Genomic DNA, 17,265 nt, shown 5'->3' on the forward strand with positions numbered 1-17,265 from the left:
GTTGTGTATCATGTTTTAATACGGTTTAGTGTACTTGAGCATGTATACTTGTATGTCGTTGTTCATTTCAATTGCATGAGTAGCTTAGGATGATCACTGAGTTTCACCTTGACATAGACGTTAGGTGGCATGAGCCCCTTTAACATGTTTCACCTCAAGGTGATATAATTGTAAAATGTTAGGTTGATGTATGCTCATCTCCTACGAGTAGCTTTATGTTACTCATCCACGTAGTGGGGACATTTTTCAGGTACGAAGACTTGGTTCCTGATGCTTGTTGCTCCATGGATGACTTGTAGCTTTCAAGTTTCCATTTCATGCAAATGTTAGCATGAAATATCATCTTGTAACCTTATTTGTAAAATGTGTATATTTGATTCCAAACTTGTAATGTGTGCCTAAGCACATTTTTTTACGCTTATTTCATGTATATGATATGAGGCCAAGGGTCAAACTTCATTTGAAATTCATGTATGTTCACAACTGTAGATTATTACCTTTAATGAAAATATCATGAGAATTATGCGTTTTAGTATGCTATTTTGCACCAGAGTGTGCATTATGTATGAAATTCATTATTTGTCATTCATTTACCATGTATGAGGTGTGGCCAAGGGCCAAACACTATTTAGTTTTCATTTTTGCATTTTAGTTTCATATTTTGTGTTTTGGGCTAAAATAGTAAAATCTGAGCCTTTAAGGGTTCATTTTCAAAACGGGTGGTGCAAAGTGTGCACAAGCACATTTAATAGGACCTAATTGGTATGCATGAAGTGTGGCCAAAGGCCAAATGGCCTTTTGATTGCATTTAGGTTCGATTCTCGCATCATTTACCATTAAAGGACATTTTTTGAGCATTTGAGGTTTGATAGGTCATTTTTCGCATCGGCGGTATTTTTAAGCTGTGAATCATTGTAGCACATCCTAATAGGTAAGTTACGTCTACATGCATGATCGTTTTAAAGAAAAGCCCCTTCCTTGGTGAAATGAGCCTCCTTTGGATTCATTTCACATTTTTCTTGCATATTAGGGTTTAAGGGCATTTTGGGGTTTTTCTTTGGGAAATAAATTCCGATTTTGACTTTGTCACATAGAAAATGTGATTTTAGGGGTAGTTTCCTCATGGCATTTTTCCAAAAAATGTCGTCTTGGCCTCGAAAATCCCTATTCCATTTCAGTTTTCCATTTCTACTATTTTTTTTTCCAAAGTAGCAGGTTACAGTATGCCTCAGCCCAAAAGAGCCGGCTCAGTTCCAAAAGAGCTGACTTTTTCATCAACTCAGCCGACTTAGTTCTTAAAAGAGCCGACTGAATTGATTCGCACCTTATTCTGGTCATTTTTGGTGCTCTCGGCCTAACTCAGCCGACTAAGTTGCCAACTCAGCCGACTAAGTTTGGCTGTAGCGATAACCTATTTTCAAATGGTCATAACTTGCTCAACTGAGTCCAAATTAGTTTATTTTTTAGACTAAACTCAAGAGCTTGAAGTCAGCTTTCCAATGGTACCAACCACATCCTGAAAATCCAACCGTAGTGAGAGTTATGATGGTTTTAGTGAGATAGGTTCTGATAAGCGCCGAATATTGTATATTCAAGCGCCCTAAATTGCATTAGTAAAGTCCGTTGTATGTTAATTTATGTAGATTATCTTCATTTCTATGTTTTTATGCATTTTCAGGTTCATTGGCCAAAATGGAACAAGAATAAGGCCTTGTGGAATCTTGAGCAACAAAAGGTGCCAATGCTGAATTCTGGCAGCAGTAGAATCTGGACTTTGCTCGCCATTTTGACCTTCCAAACTCGAGAACTGGACTTCTCTCATAACATGAAAGATTTAGAGCTCTGAATTATCTTTCCAAATCTTCAAACGGTTTGTCATTCGGAGCTTGGAGCAGAGAGTTATGGCCTTGTTACCAGAGGCGCGCAGAACTGCCTGGCAGCAATGAAATTCTGCCTTGATCTTCATTTTCGACCAACCATCCTTGAGAATTGGATCTCCACCAAAACATGAAATATTTAGAGCTCTGAATTAGCTTTCTAAATCTTCAAACGGTTCATCATTCGGAGTTCGGAGCGCAAAGTTATGTCTGTTTAACCAAAGTAGGTCTGGGCGGAGCAAGTGAAGCATGGAGCTTTTTACACTAAATTCGAGTGCTCGAGGCCTTGCTTAGAGTGCTCGAATTTTGGGCAGAATGCCCTTCGGAAATGGCTCATTTCAGCCCACTTGCACCTTGGTTTCTTCATTTTGTTTTCCTCTTTAATGAAGTGGTTGGAGATGTTGGTTGGTGGCCTTTTGGGTGGTAGATAAGAGGGATATGAGCCACACAATATCATTAAGCTTCATTTTGGGAAGATCGAGGAGAGAGAAGAGAGCAAGGAAGAGGAGTTCTTGAAGCTTCAAGGAGGAAGCTCGAAAATGGAGGGGAAAGCCTTGCTTCTTCCTTCATCTAGGCTCACTCATGGGTAACTAAACCTCATCTAGGGAGGTGATGAAGCCTCCCCTTTTGCTTATGTTCTAGATTAGGATCTATTTTGGGGATTATGATGTATCATTTTTGGTCTTTTCATAATCTAGAGCATATTACTTCTTGTAATGAATTCTAATGTTTATAAATGATTGTTGTAAGTGATTTATCTCGTCTTAGATGGTTTCTTGTAGTAATCATAATGCTTGCTTCTTCATGGTGACAATGGAGATAGGATTATGAATAATTTTCAAGGCATGTTGATAGAGAAAATGGATAGTCCATTGCTTAGGAACTTCCTTTGATGGGTTATGCTAGTTTCCTACCTCATGTGCTTTATCATTTGATTACAAACTTGATAGTTCTTGCTTGAGTGAGTATGTTGAAGGCTACACTTTAGTTTAGGTAGCTCAAATGTATTAATTTTTGAGGGATTATTCTTGTTTAATGATTTAATGAACTTCTCTAAGGGTATATGGTAATCTAGTGTTGCTATATATTCCGTGACCATTTTATACATTGTACTTCCCCAATTTAGCCTTAATCTAGCATGTACTTAGGGTGTAGTGTGGATTCATCTCCCTAGTCTTTTCTACTTGTATCTCACTCCTTTAATTTCCTTGCAATTTATTGTTTTATGCACTTCAATTACTAGCTTAGTGACAAACCAATCAAACAAACCCTTATTACCCCTTATCATTCTAAGAACAATTCTAGACTCTTAGGTTGCCATAGACTAGCGCAGTCCCAGTGGTTCGACTTACCCGACCAATAGCCCTATTTTACAATGATTCGTGCTATTGCGAAGGTTGATGTATAGTTGATCAACCGATCAATTTTTGGCGCCGTTGCCGGGGACTTGCATACGGTTTAGCGACCAAAGTTCTAGGGTTAATTTTAGTTTGATTATTAATATCGTGTTTTGTGAATATTCCTTGTGTGTTTTAATCATCTTTAAGTTGTAAGTGAGATCCTAGGGACTCGAAGCTCGCCGTGGGAATGCTAGCAAATTGTGAGTCTAGAGGACCCCAGGTAAGTTTCGTGACTTCTAGTTTCGAATTGTGGATATTGTGCATGTGTTGTAACGATCCTGTGTTAAGCTTAGAAGTAGATAAATTGCAAGCCCTTGTCGAGGCTTTTTCAATTGTGTATTTTCAATTCCAAGCATCGGTCCTTGTCGTGGCCATTTATTTTCTGTCTTGATAATTGAGGAGAAAGGGAACATCGTATGTGGAGTTGATGATAAAGATTTGTTGTGATGATGTTGTTGTGAATTGTTGATGTTTGGCCGTAGGTCACTCTCTCTTCCCACACTTGACTCGCCTATTGATATAAATTCACTTGAAAGAACTCTTAGACGGAACCTTAGGGAACCCACTCTTACAAGGGACCTTGAAACTGAATTCAATATAATGGTGGATAACGTAGGAAATCCGGGGAATGAAAGGGCTGAAATTCCTAATGTAGAACCAATGACTCTTAGAGATCATTTCATTCCTACCACCTATGCTTCTCCTTCTTGTATAGTGATGCCAAACATCGATGCAGCTCAATATGAGATCAAGTCTAGTACCATTCAAATGCTTCCATCATTTCATGGCTTTGATAATGAAGATCCATATAAGCATCTTGATGAGTTCCTTGAAATCTGTTCGACCATCCGGTTGAGAGGTTTTCCGGACAATGCACTTCATCTCCATCTTTTCCCATTCTCCCTAAAGGATAGGGCAAAATATTGGTTGAACTCCCTTGCTCCCAACTCTATTACTTCTTGGGCTCAATTGCAACAAGAATTTCTTAAGAAGTACTATCCGGTGAGTAAAACCAACCAAATGAGGCGTTCCATTCTAAGCTTTTCTCAAGTTGATGGAGAACAACTCCACGAGACTTGGGAAAGGCTACAAGATCTTCTTCGAAAATGTCCTCATCATTTGATCCCAAAATGGCAATTAGTGCAAGCTTTCTATGCTGGCTTGACCGAAACCCATAGATTCATGGTTGATTCTTCTTGTGGTGGGATGTTCATGTCCAAGAATGCGGATGAGGCTTGGACCTTACTTGAGAATTTGAGTGAAAATTCACTTCAACACAATTCTCGTAGGGCTCCGACCGCAACCACTCCAAACAACACCAACCCTTGTCAACCAAAGTCAATAAGGGAGGAATCATCTCAAGTGGATGCCATCGCTCATAAATTATACCAATTGATGGCACCACATCTTCCTCCTTCATTGTCTCAAAATTCGGCAAGTTCAGTTTGTGCTTCATGTATTAGTCCATTCCATCTCTCGGAAGATTGCCCCACACCGGAGCAATTTCCTAGTCCCAACCAAGAGCAAGCTAATGCCATGTTCTCGCGGCCCGGGAACAATCCATATTCCAACACCTACAATCCGGGTTGGCGAGACCATCCGAATTTTTCGTGGAGGCAACAAGCCCCACAAAATTCCCAACTTCAAAATCAAGGGCCTCAAAATCAGCCCTTTTCTCAATATCAAGGTAGGCCTTTCCAAGCCTCTTCAAGCTACCAACCTCCATACAATCCAAATGTCTCTACTCAACCTCCTGTGAATCCAATTGATGAGATAGTGGCTGCAAACAAGCAAATGATGGAATCATTAAATGTGCAAATGATGGAATCATTAAACAAGCAAATCATAGATTCCAACAAGCATCTTTTGACATCCTTGCAACCTACTCTCCAAATGGTTCACTCCCATACTCAATCCATAGCTAGGCTCGAAAATCAAATGGGACAAATAGCTAACCAAGTGAACCAACTTCTTCAAAAAGATAAGGGTAAGCTTCCCGCTCAACCATTTGAAAATCCTAGAGGAATGCATGTGATTGATGAAACCCCTCCTCCGAGTGGGCCGACTCATGAACAAGTTCAAGCTATCACCACCCTTCGGAGTGGTAGAGTGGTTGACAACAAGGTTGATGGAGACACAAGTGAGAAAAACCCTCCGTTGAAAAATCCAAATTCAAGCTCTTCAAGTCCAAATCCAAGTTCTTCTTGTCCAAATACCATTTACGGAAGTCCCACGCATGTCACCCCAAATGTGGAAACTACTTATGAGCCAAAAGCTCCGTTCCCTCAACGTCTTCAAGAGTCGACACATTTTGGGAATAAGAATTGCAAAATTCAAGACATGTGGGAGGTCTTTAGGCAAGTAAAGATCAATCTTCCTCTCTTGGATGCTATCAAGCAAATTCCTCCCTATGCAAAATTCCTTAAGGATTTGTGCACTCAAAAGCGCACTTCCAGAAGTCATTTACCAAAGAAAGTGAGGTTAACCGAAAATGTTATTGCGATCATTCAGCACAGCACTCCTCCGAAGTATAAGGATCCGGGTGCCCCCACAATCTCTTGTGTCATTGGTGACAACAAAATCGAGAGGGCCCTCCTTGACTTAGGAGCTAGTGTGAATTTGATTCCATATTCGGTTTACCTACAACTTGGTTTGGGAGATCTAAAGCCAACTCCGATAGTGTTGCAATTTGCTGATCGATCTATTAAGCAACCACGGGGAATTATTGAAGATGTGATCATAAAAGTGGACAAATTCTACTTCCCGGTAGACTTCATAGTTCTTGATACGGAACTAGTCCATGATCCAAGAAAACACATTCCCATAATTCTCGGACGTCCTTTTCTAGCTACAGCTAATGCTTCCATTAACTGTAGATCCGGATTGATGGATATCTCTTTTGGGAATATGAATGTTAAGCTCAATATCTTCAATGCTGTGCAACTTCCTTCAGATGACAATGAGTGTTTTGAAATCACTATTGCTGATGAACACATTCAAAATCCAATCCCACCTCCTTCAACGGAGGATCCCCTACATGCTTGCTTGGTCCCTTTTGATTTTGAGGATTTTGGTGTGGACAAATCCATTCGGGAAGTCAACTCCTTGCTTGATATTCCATCACCATTTTCCTCTCCTTTATGGGAAGCACCAAATCCATCTTTATCGTGGGATTGTCCATCTCCTTCCATTTCTTCACCGGAGTTACCTCAACATTTTGAGGGTGAACCACCGGACAAAGGTAAGGAGAATGTTGACAAGTTGCTGAAAATTCTTCCAATCATTCCAATACCAACAGCCGTGCAGATGCCCAATACACGAACCACCCATGAAGCCATTAATTTTCGCACACCCAACAGAACATCTCATTTTGTGATGCATGTCATAGTAGTTCGCAAAACCCACAGAACAATTTAAATCATGCACATATATATTTAATTTAAAAAATTAACAATTTTGTCCATGAATATATATATATATATATATATATATATATATATAAATACACACCCATATACATCATACCTTATTAAATTCTGATTTGGCATGAAAATTTATAAATTCATAATTTTAATTAAATCCTAGAATTATTCTATAGGTGAACCAAATACAGAGTCAAAGAGAACGAATAGAATAAGGACTTGCCTTAGAGTTTCGGGTCGAAACTCTACACCGTTCGTATCCGATTTCTCTTTTCTTTCTCCTTCTTTCTTCTTCTCTTTCTTTTCTCTCTTCGCGCCACCCCTTTCTGCTCTTCTTAATTTTTTTTCACTGTTACGTTTTTAATAGAAAACCCATCTAGCAGACCTAAACATCTATATGTAATATATAAATATATATATATATATATATATATATATATATATATATACACACATATACTAAAGAAACCTAATCCTATACTAACTCAAGTACAACCACCCACACCATAACACAACTTTATTTATATATATAATATACTAACCTAATACCCTTCATACACCACCAAACTGACCACCCTAATAAAACCCAAAAAGAAAACCTCTAACACACCAAGATACCAATGCACTGTACGGTTGCCACCACACACTTTTAATTATATACATATATATATATATATATATATATATATATATATATATATAACTAAAAAAAACCTTCTTTACACACATAAGCTACAGGATAAAAATATACATATATACCTAAGTGACTAAAAACTAAAAATAAATAATAAAACAAAGACTACTTAAATAATTAAATATAGAATAAACACTCCACAACAATAACTACTAAAAATATGAACATTAGGATAACAAATAAATAAACACTCCAAAAGAAATTTCATCCACAATTCAAATTACCAAGCAGATAAAAATAAAATAAAATACCCACTGAATAATTAACTTTTAAATGACCAACACTTAAAACTCCAAAATAAATGCACAAACAATACAAATTGGTGTGGTCGGAGCACCAACGTTTAAAAGATGTGCAAAACAGTGTGGAGAACTTTAGGGGCAACGTGAATGGGAAACAATGTATAGGGCTAGTAGGTCGAGTGATCAGGAGATTGTGTGTTTGGGTTGATTAAACTACAAACTAAACTAAACAAGTTCAATGTAAAGCAAGCAATTTAAATGAAATTTAGAGAAAACAAGAGAGTGAGGTCATGGGTCTAGAGGTCACCACTAAACATCACCATTCTAGACATTTAATGTATAATTAATGAGGGGAAACATGTATTGCAATTTTAAAGTGTGTGATTGATTGTTTCAATAAGTATGGATGACCAATTAAGTATATATTGTCTAAGTAACACAGTGAATAGCACAATACATCAAACTAAGCCATTAATCCTTCCTTTAAGCTCACAATCCAAACACATCACATGGTTAGAGAATAATACTACTTGCATTCATAAGCATGGAACATCAAATAACAAACATGGATTGTCCTCCCATCTAACAACTAAGACAACTACACTACAACTAAGCTAAGGGCAAGAAAATTAAACTAAAGAAACTAAGGGAGAGGTACAATTCATCAAGACATCAGTGTGAACCATCAAATAAATCACAATAGTATTCTATTAAGCAATATGCCTTGACAATCTCTAGATTTATAGTATTAACACATATAGACATGCATCAATAACATAAAAACTAGAGATAAACACATGAACAACTATTCTAGCATACATAGACATATGGATAGAATGAAATTACCAATTGGAAGTATTAAACCACACAAATCATTGAACAAACATCATTCATGTATAAAATAAGTGTCAAGACAAGGTTATAACACAAATCCCTTCAAAATACAAAGCATTAAAGTCTAGAAGGCATGCTTAGGGCTAACTCTAGCCCCAAGAAGTTGTTTAGCGACTCATTGAAGTAGTCATCCAACCCTCAAGGGCTATCTCCATAGTAGAAATGATCTCCTTCTTGATGAAAACCCTAGAAGAATGGAAGAACTCCCAAGAATGTATCTCTAGCCTCTCCTTTTTTTTCTTCCTCTCTAAGAATGAGATATGATGATTATGATATGATATATAAGAGATGATGTAAAAGTGGATCAAAATCCTTATATATGAGGCTCAAGTGTCACCCCCAATGGTCTGGACTCGTGCACTATGTCCTTGAATTGATTGCACCCTGAGCCAACTTTTAATGAGCTGGAACTTATTTTTTTCGGGACTTGAGGAGGTTTGATCGATCGAACTTTCTTGAGATCGATCGAACATAGGTGAGATCCATCGAAAACTGTAGAGATCGATCGTCCTTGGCGGCGCCTTTTTGAATAAAGACAAATCTTTGCGATATTTTAGGATATTTTGGGAAAGAGACAAAAGTGGTAGGTGGGGTGGTAGGTGTGGATAAGGTCGAATATGTTCGATCGATCGAAGAATTGTTGGATCGATCAAACATGCTGAGATCTTAAGGATATGGCCAGTTGCTTAGATCCATCTTGGAATGCCTAGATCGATCTTGCTATGATCAATCGAAGGAATATTGTGATCGATAGAACTTGCTGATTTCCACACTTTGCTTTATTCTGCTTCCATTTTGCTCCTTTCTTTCATCCAGCTTAAGTTAGCTTCTTTTAAGCTCTTATTTGGCTAAATTAACTTATTTTTGGGATAAGTGCCTGAAAAGGGAAATAATATGAAATTAGTCTAAAACGAAAAAGTAAGATAGATAAAGATCCTAGAATACCTAAGCTTAAGGGGTTTAAATGTGCACTTTTGAGTGTTCATCACACCCCCAAACTTAAATATTGCTAATCCCTAGCAATAAACTATAAAGTAAACGAATGAAATGAATGACTATACAACTATGAACTAGAAAGCAATAAATGGATAACGCTACTTTCGTAGGGAACACGATTGCATTTAGCATATGCAACAAGCCTTTTAAACCCCTAGGTTACCCCTAGTGGACGAGTGAAGTCCCGTGAGGGTTTCCAAAAATGATACCCACAAACATTAAGCTCATTATCACAAAAGAGGTACCAATATTATAAACAAGTGTTGGGAGAAAACTACCTTAAGTATGCAATTTTTCAACCATTTCTGAGCAATCTCCCAAAATTTCAACATCAAGCAAGCAAGTATGGTCCTCCACACATCAAGAAAATGATTATGCAAATCAAAACAACACTAGAATCCTTTTTTAGTGGACCGGCATCAAATGTGTTGCTATCTAAGCCAACTAAAGAAATGATCACATCCTTACCCTCAATCTAGCACACAAATCTAGTACCGATCATCAAAACAAAGAGTGGACTTTTTATTAAAGCTTTATTGATCTAGGTGCACTTATTCTTTCCACTCGATTTTTTTTTTTTTTTTTTTTTTTAGGATCAAAGATGGAAGTATGGTGCAATGTAGTGATCTATTAAGCTTTCTAGTAATTCATGAGGTCAAACGTTAGGTGAATGACTCCCAAACCAGATGGCTTTAGGGCCCTAGGTATTGAAACACCCCTAAGGACTTCCAAACTCAAATAAACTAGGCTACAAATCAAAACTACAGCTATCTAATCATTTCCCACTTCTCAACTTTTGGGAGAAGTCCTTACTTTTTTTTATTGCTTTTGCAACTTTTATTTTCTTTTTCTTTTTTTATTTTTTATTTTTTTTAACATTCAATTATTAACCTAAAGTTTGCGTCCTCCACCTTTCGGCATGAGAAATTCAGTGCTTGATGAGGCTAGAATCCCGGCTACTCAATGAAAAGGGATTGTTATCCACTTTTGTCAAAATGAAAGCTTTCAATGCACTACTAGCCCAATTGGGATATAACCAATTCAATAATCAACAAAGCATGTACCCCACAAGTGAATGCTAGTGTACGCCTGTGCTAGTGTAGAATCCTAGAGTGAATCTCAAAACAATCACAAAATCAGGATGATGTGGACCACAAGTGCAAGCACAATATCAATTTTTCAAAAAATTTACTCCTAAATGGCATCCACAAGGAATAGAAGGAGTATTGGACCCTCAAGTTAAGCAATTTTAAATTCTAAGCAATATAGTCCTCAAAAGATTAAAATCATGGCTAGTTATAGACCAATCATAGAAAATTCTTTAAATACACAAGTCATGCTTAAAATTTTAAATTGAAAGTAAACACTGCAATTAACACCATTACCCCTAAACTTAAATGGCACAATGTCCTTAATGTGCAAAGAGAACAAAGGAAAGAGCATACCAGTACAGCTATGGCAAAGAATGGCCGGGACACAAGTATCCAAAGTAGGTGGTATAACCCCTCCAAACTTGGGATTAACTGTGGTCCTAAAAAGATGGCACTTGGATAAAACTCATTAAATAACAAAAGGGATAATAATAGTGCACAGTGGACATGCAAGTGTAAATAGGATAAGAATTGAAGTAAGGAAAGAGGAATAAGGGTGGTCTTGAAAAATTTTGGGCAGCACTCTTTCTCACTTAAGTCACTGGGATGTACCTGATAAATGGAGTCAATCACAGATAAATGTATTAATATAAAATCTAGACATCCAAAAATATCACGTGATGAGCGCTGAAAAGTACGCATTTAAACCCCTTAAGCTTAGGTATTCTAAGACCTTTATTTATCTTATTTTTCTGCTTTAGATTAATTTCATATAATTTCCATTTTTAGGTATTTATCCCCAAAATAAGCTAACTTAGCTAAATAAGAGCATAATTAAAGCAATCTTAAGATGAATTAAAGAAAGGAGCAAAGTGGGAGCAAAAGGAAGCAAGTGGTGGAAATTCAGCAAGTTCGATCGATCTCAGCAAATATTCGATCAATCGAAAGTTCATCGATCTCAGCATTCCAAGATGGATCCAAGCTCTGTTGTCCTTAACCAAAGATCCCACAAAGTTCGATCTATCCAACTTTCTTCCGATCAATCGAAAAGATTCCATCTTATCCACTTGTACCACCCTACCTACCACATTTGTCTTTTTTCCAAAAATATCTTCAAAATATCTCAGATTTGTTATTATCCAAAAAGGCGCGGCCATAGAGGATCGATCCAGCTTCAATTCGATAAATATTGGCCATGTTCAATCGATCTCACCACAAGTTCGATTGATTGAACTCCTTAAATCGCGAGAAAATCCAAATTCCATCATTAAAAGTTGTCTCATATCTAATCATTGGAAGGAATATTGGTGTACGAGCCCCAGCTCATTTGGGGTGATATTTGACCTACCTATATAAGGAATATGAGCCACTTTTTGAGAGAGACTCTTGATATGCTTGAGAGTAGATAGAGCACAATATTGATATTCTTAGTGAAGAAGAAAAGAAAGGTGGAGGCTAGAGACATAAGCTTGGAGTTCTTCCATTAACCAAGAAGAGGAGCAATCTCTACCATAGAGTTAGCCCTTGAGGGTTGGAGGACACCATCTATAAGTGGCTAGACATCCTCTTGGGGTTAGAGTTAGCCCTAAGCATGCTTTCTACATCTTGATTTATGTATTTTAGAGGGGATTTGTATTATGATACATGTTTTGACACTTATATATATATAGATCTTATTTATTCAATGATTTATGTGGTTTAATGCTTCTAATTGATCATTTCATTCTATCCATATGTCTATGTATGCTAGAATAGATGTTCGTGTGTTTGTCTCTATTTCTTGTGTTGTTAATGCATGTCTATGTGTATTAATGCTATAGATCTAAAGATTGTCAAGACATAATGCTTAATGGAATGCTCTTGTGTTTTGTTTGATGGTTCATACTCATTTCTTGATGGATTGTACCTCTACCGTCGTTTAATTAGTTTAATTTCATGTCATTAGCTTAATTGTAGTGTAGTTGTAGTTTAGATGTTAAATGGGAGGACAATCCATGCTTGTTGTTTGATGTTCTATACTTATGAAAGCAAGTAACATATATCTCTAACCTTGTGATGTGTTTGGCTGTGAGTTTAAAGAAAGGATTAATGGTTTAATTTGATATGTTGTGCTATCCACCATGTTACTTAGACAATATATGCTTATTCTGTCAATCCATGCTTGTTGAAACAATCACACACACACACACACACTTTGTTGTAATACATGTTTTTCCCCTCATTAATCATTCATTAAGGGCGTAGAAAAGCTATGCTTAGTGGTGATCTCTAAACCCCAAGATCTCTCTCTTATTTTCTTTCTATTACATTTAATTGCCTACTTTAGTTTAAATTGCATCTTAGTGTAATTCAACCACCAACCAATCTTTTGATTACTCGACCTACTAACCCTAATCTTGATTCCTCAACCTAGTATGACCCACCAATCCCTTGGGACGATCCCTACTTACCCTAGCTATATTTTTAGTGAAAGGTAGTAGTGGCAATTTCTAAATGTAAAACTTGGCCACATTCATCATAGCTCTACACCACTATCTCTTGGTGCATAAACTTTGGGTTCGGAGTGCGACAACCACCAAGTTTTTGGCGTCGTTGCCGGGAATTGGTTGAAGGCAATGTCATATTTGTGGAATTAATTAGGAATGAGTACTCTTTTGATCATGTCTTTACTTTGTTTTCATTTTGGTCACTTATTGTGTCTGTTCTTGCTTGACTAGGTGCATTGAAAAGAAGGTTAGCAAAGGAGTATTCCAAGCAAGGAGCTAAGCAAAGCAAAGGAAAAAGGCAAAATTCTAAATTTTGCAAGGCTAAAGATTGAAAATAAATTAAAGTGCTAAAGGACCCTTTGTGAGCTCTTTCTTAACTCAATCTTTAGTTAAATCGTCGGCCCGCGTGGAGGCTTATATTTCAATTCTTAGACAAATTGTGAGCCCACGTGGACGTAATTTACTTTTCTTGCATATTGTTGATAGCATGGGAGTATGGGATCATTGTATGTGGAGGTTTGTTGATTGTTGATTTGTTGCGAAGGTGAACTGTTTGTTCATTACTTGTTGCTTGTTGTGTTTTGTTGTGCATGCATGGTCGTAGATCATTGAGACCCACTCTTGTCCTTCTAAATTTTCATCTTGAATCTGTTGTTCTAAACCCTAGGGGAAGAGGAAGTTCTAGTCAATCCATTTCATCAATGGAAGGACATAATGAGGACCATGTGGAGGACCTCGGTCACATAGATCAAAAAGGTATCCTCCACCCCAATGTGCATCATGATAACATGCAAGTACCACTAGGCATGCCAAGGCCATTCGTTCATCCACCACAACAACAAGGCCAAGTTCCATTGGGAATGCCAAGGCCAATCTATGCTCCCCCACCTCCCATCATTCAAGGCAATTAAGGTGCCCATGTTGCACCTCCAATTGCTAATTCTCCCCTTGCTTTAAGAGATCACTATGTGCCTAATGAATACAATGCACCTACATGCATTCAATTGCCACCATTTAGAGCACACCACTATGAGATCAAACCACAAACCATTCAAATGCTTCCTAACTATTATGGACTTCCAAGTGAAGAACCTTACAAGCATTTGGATGAGTTTCTTGAAGTATGTTCCACCGTGAGATTCACGGACATGTCGAAAGAGGTCTTAAGGCTTAAAATTTTTCCATTCACCCTTAAAGACAAGGCAAAATATTGGTTTAACAATCTTAGACCTTTTTCAATAACTTCTTGGGCAGAAATGCAACAAGAGTTCTTGTAGAAGTACTATCCAGTTTCTAAGACCAATGCCATGAGAACCTCAATTCAAGAGTTTTCACACGGGGATAGGGAAACGTTCCGTGAGGTATGGGAAAGATTCAATGAATTGCTTAGGAAGTGTCCACATCATGACATGCCCAAATGGCAATTAGTTCAATATTTCTTTGAGAGCTTATCAGACAATTACAAGGGCATGGTTGATGCTTCCATGGGTGGCTCTTACATTGATAGGCATGAGGATAACGTGTGGCGTCTTTATGATAGCATGAGTGAAAATTCTTTGCATCGAACTTTATCTTCAAAGAATGGTAGGAATTCAAGTGGAAGGAAAAGTGTTGGCTTACATCAAGTTGACCATTCCAATGAAATAGCCGTTGAGATGAAATCTTTATCTCAAAGGTTTGATCAATTCTTGATCAACCAAAACTTGGCAAATCAAGTATCTTCCATCCCTAACCATTCCCATCATGCAAACAATAAGACATGTATGACTTGTTCAAGTGTTTTACATTCTACTTCCAATTGTCCCCATAAACATATGCAAAGTAAGCATCATGAACAAGTCAATGCAACTTTTGTTAATCAAGGGAACAACCTTTATGGCAATCATTATAATCCTAGTTGGAGGAATCACCCGAATTTCTCTTGGAAAAACCAAGGGGAAGGCTCAAACCCTCCTCAAGGTGGTTTACAAGGGAAGTATGTTCCACCTCCAATGCAAAGCCAAGGTTCCCAAGGATATAGACCATTCCAATCACAAGGAAACCAATTCTCTAATTCTCATTTTCCTAATCAACCATCATATTCTTAAGGAAATGCTAGGAGTCCCGCTTTTGAAGAGAAAGTTTTGACCGCTCTAGGCACTCTAGAGGCTAACACTCAATTGCTTTATTCTCATTCTCAATCTATTGCTAAGCTAGAAACCTAATTAGGGCAAATAGCTAGTACTTTAAATGCTAGAGAAAAAGGGAAAATGCATTTGAATGCCCTACAAAAACAACAATGTGTTGTGGAGACTCATTCCTCATCGGAAGGTCACACAATAGAGCATATCAACGTGGTGACTACCTTGAGAAGTGGGAAGATTGTGGACAACCAAGTGGGTATGTCCAATGAAGAAAGCGAACAAGTGCAACCACAAGTTGACACCAGTCCCGTTTCTCATCCTATTCCTTCTTCATTACATATGCATGATTTTTCAAATGAGAATATCTTGAAAAGTGATTTTGAAAAGAAAAATTTACAACATGATTTCAAAACTTCTTGTGTTGAAGAGACTTCAAAGAAAATGTCAGAAAAGGTTTTTGAGCCAAGAGCTTCATTCCCGAATGCCTTAAAAGGATCCATTTCAATTGATAAGCAAAAGGCCAAAACAAATGAAATTATGGATGTGTTTAGGCAAGTGAAAGTCAATCTTCCACTTTTGGATGTAATTAAGTAAATTCCGGCTTATGGCAAGTTTTTGAAAGACTTATGCACCCAAAAGAGGAAGAACAAAAGCCAAGCATCTAGGGAAGTGGTATTAACCGAGCAAGTAAGCTCAATTTTGCAGCATAACACTCTTCCGAAGTTTAAGGACCCCCGTTCACCTACCACTTCATGTATCATTGGAGATCATATCATTAATCGGGCTCTTCTTGACCTAGGAGAAAGTGTTAATCTTCTTCTATACTCGGTATATGTCAAATTAGGCTTAGGAGACTTGAAACTGACGTCGGTGGTTTTACAACTTACCGACCGATCCATCAAAAAGCCTAGGGGTATCATTGAGGACGTATTGATTAAGATTGATAAATTCTTCTTCCCTGTTGATTTCATTGTCATTGACACAGAATCGATCCCGAATCCTATGAGCCAAATTCCCGCTATCCTTGGCCGTCCTTTCTTGGCAACCACTAATGCCAACATTAATTGTAGGACGGGGATAATGAAGATCTCATTTGGCCACATGAAGGTGAAGTTGAATATCTTCAATCCAACCCCCAATTCATTTGACAAGCATGAAGAACTTAATGTTATGGAGAAATGTCATGACCTTAAATGTGAAGGAATTGAGTTTTTGTGTGAGACCGACTTTTCAAAAAGTTCATCTTTAACCCTGCATTCTAAGAAAATTGTTTCAAATTCTTGCTTTGAAAGGGTATGGAAGCCCAAAGATTGTTTTGACCAAGGACCAAAAACGTCTTTTGAGCTTAATCCAATAAGTTCCTTAAAGAACCATTTGTTGGGTGGATTTCGAAGCACTTATCACCCCATCAAGGAGGGGATGCACTACAAGATGTTTGACCCGGGCTAAAAGAGCCCCACGTCTTGCTAGAAACGTTAAAGACTAGCAAGGCATTTCTTAGGGTGTCAAAACCCTATTCCTCCCTCATTTCTATCTTTAATTTCATTTCTTGCGAAGTCTAGACATTGGCTTTGGGTTCATATGCATTGCTAGGAACTGTGATTAGGATTGCATGCACTTTTATGTTGAAATTGAACATTTTGCATAAGTTAGATTGATCTCAAAATGAGTTCGATCGTTCAAACTTCCCACCTGCATCAAACCTGTATCCAAATCACTCTTTGTCTAATCGTTCGAACAAAACCTGCATATTTCAGCTCTCTGTCCCATCGTTCGAACTCGTTCCTAGATCGATCTTTAGTTCTTCGATTGATCCAACACTTAGAAAAATTTTGAACCTGCATCCACCTGCATCCAAAAGCCTCTCTATCTCATCGATCGAACATTTCTTCAAATCTTTGCATTCTCGATCGATCAAAAGTATTCTGAGATCGATCTTAGAGAAATTGATCTTTGTTCTTTGATTTTCAATTTTGACTTTGTTTTAAACTCTTAATTTCAAAAATTCCAAAAAAATATTTTATTATTTTTATTGTCATT

At 37.5% G+C, this 17,265-nt stretch overlaps 1 pseudogene; it reads right to left on the reverse strand.

Annotated features, from left to right (window-relative positions):
- Positions 1-14,414: 14,414 nt before the first annotated feature.
- On the reverse strand, positions 14,415-14,513 carry LOC132298006 (small nucleolar RNA R71; annotated as a pseudogene).
- Between the last annotated feature and the right edge of the window lie 2,752 nt (positions 14,514-17,265).

This window comes from Cornus florida, unplaced genomic scaffold, assembly GCF_030987335.1.
Source record: "Cornus florida cultivar Cherokee Brave unplaced genomic scaffold, ASM3098733v1 CherokeeBrave_3.0.0_Hap2_Chr02, whole genome shotgun sequence".
NCBI lineage: Eukaryota > Viridiplantae > Streptophyta > Magnoliopsida > Cornales > Cornaceae > Cornus > Cornus florida.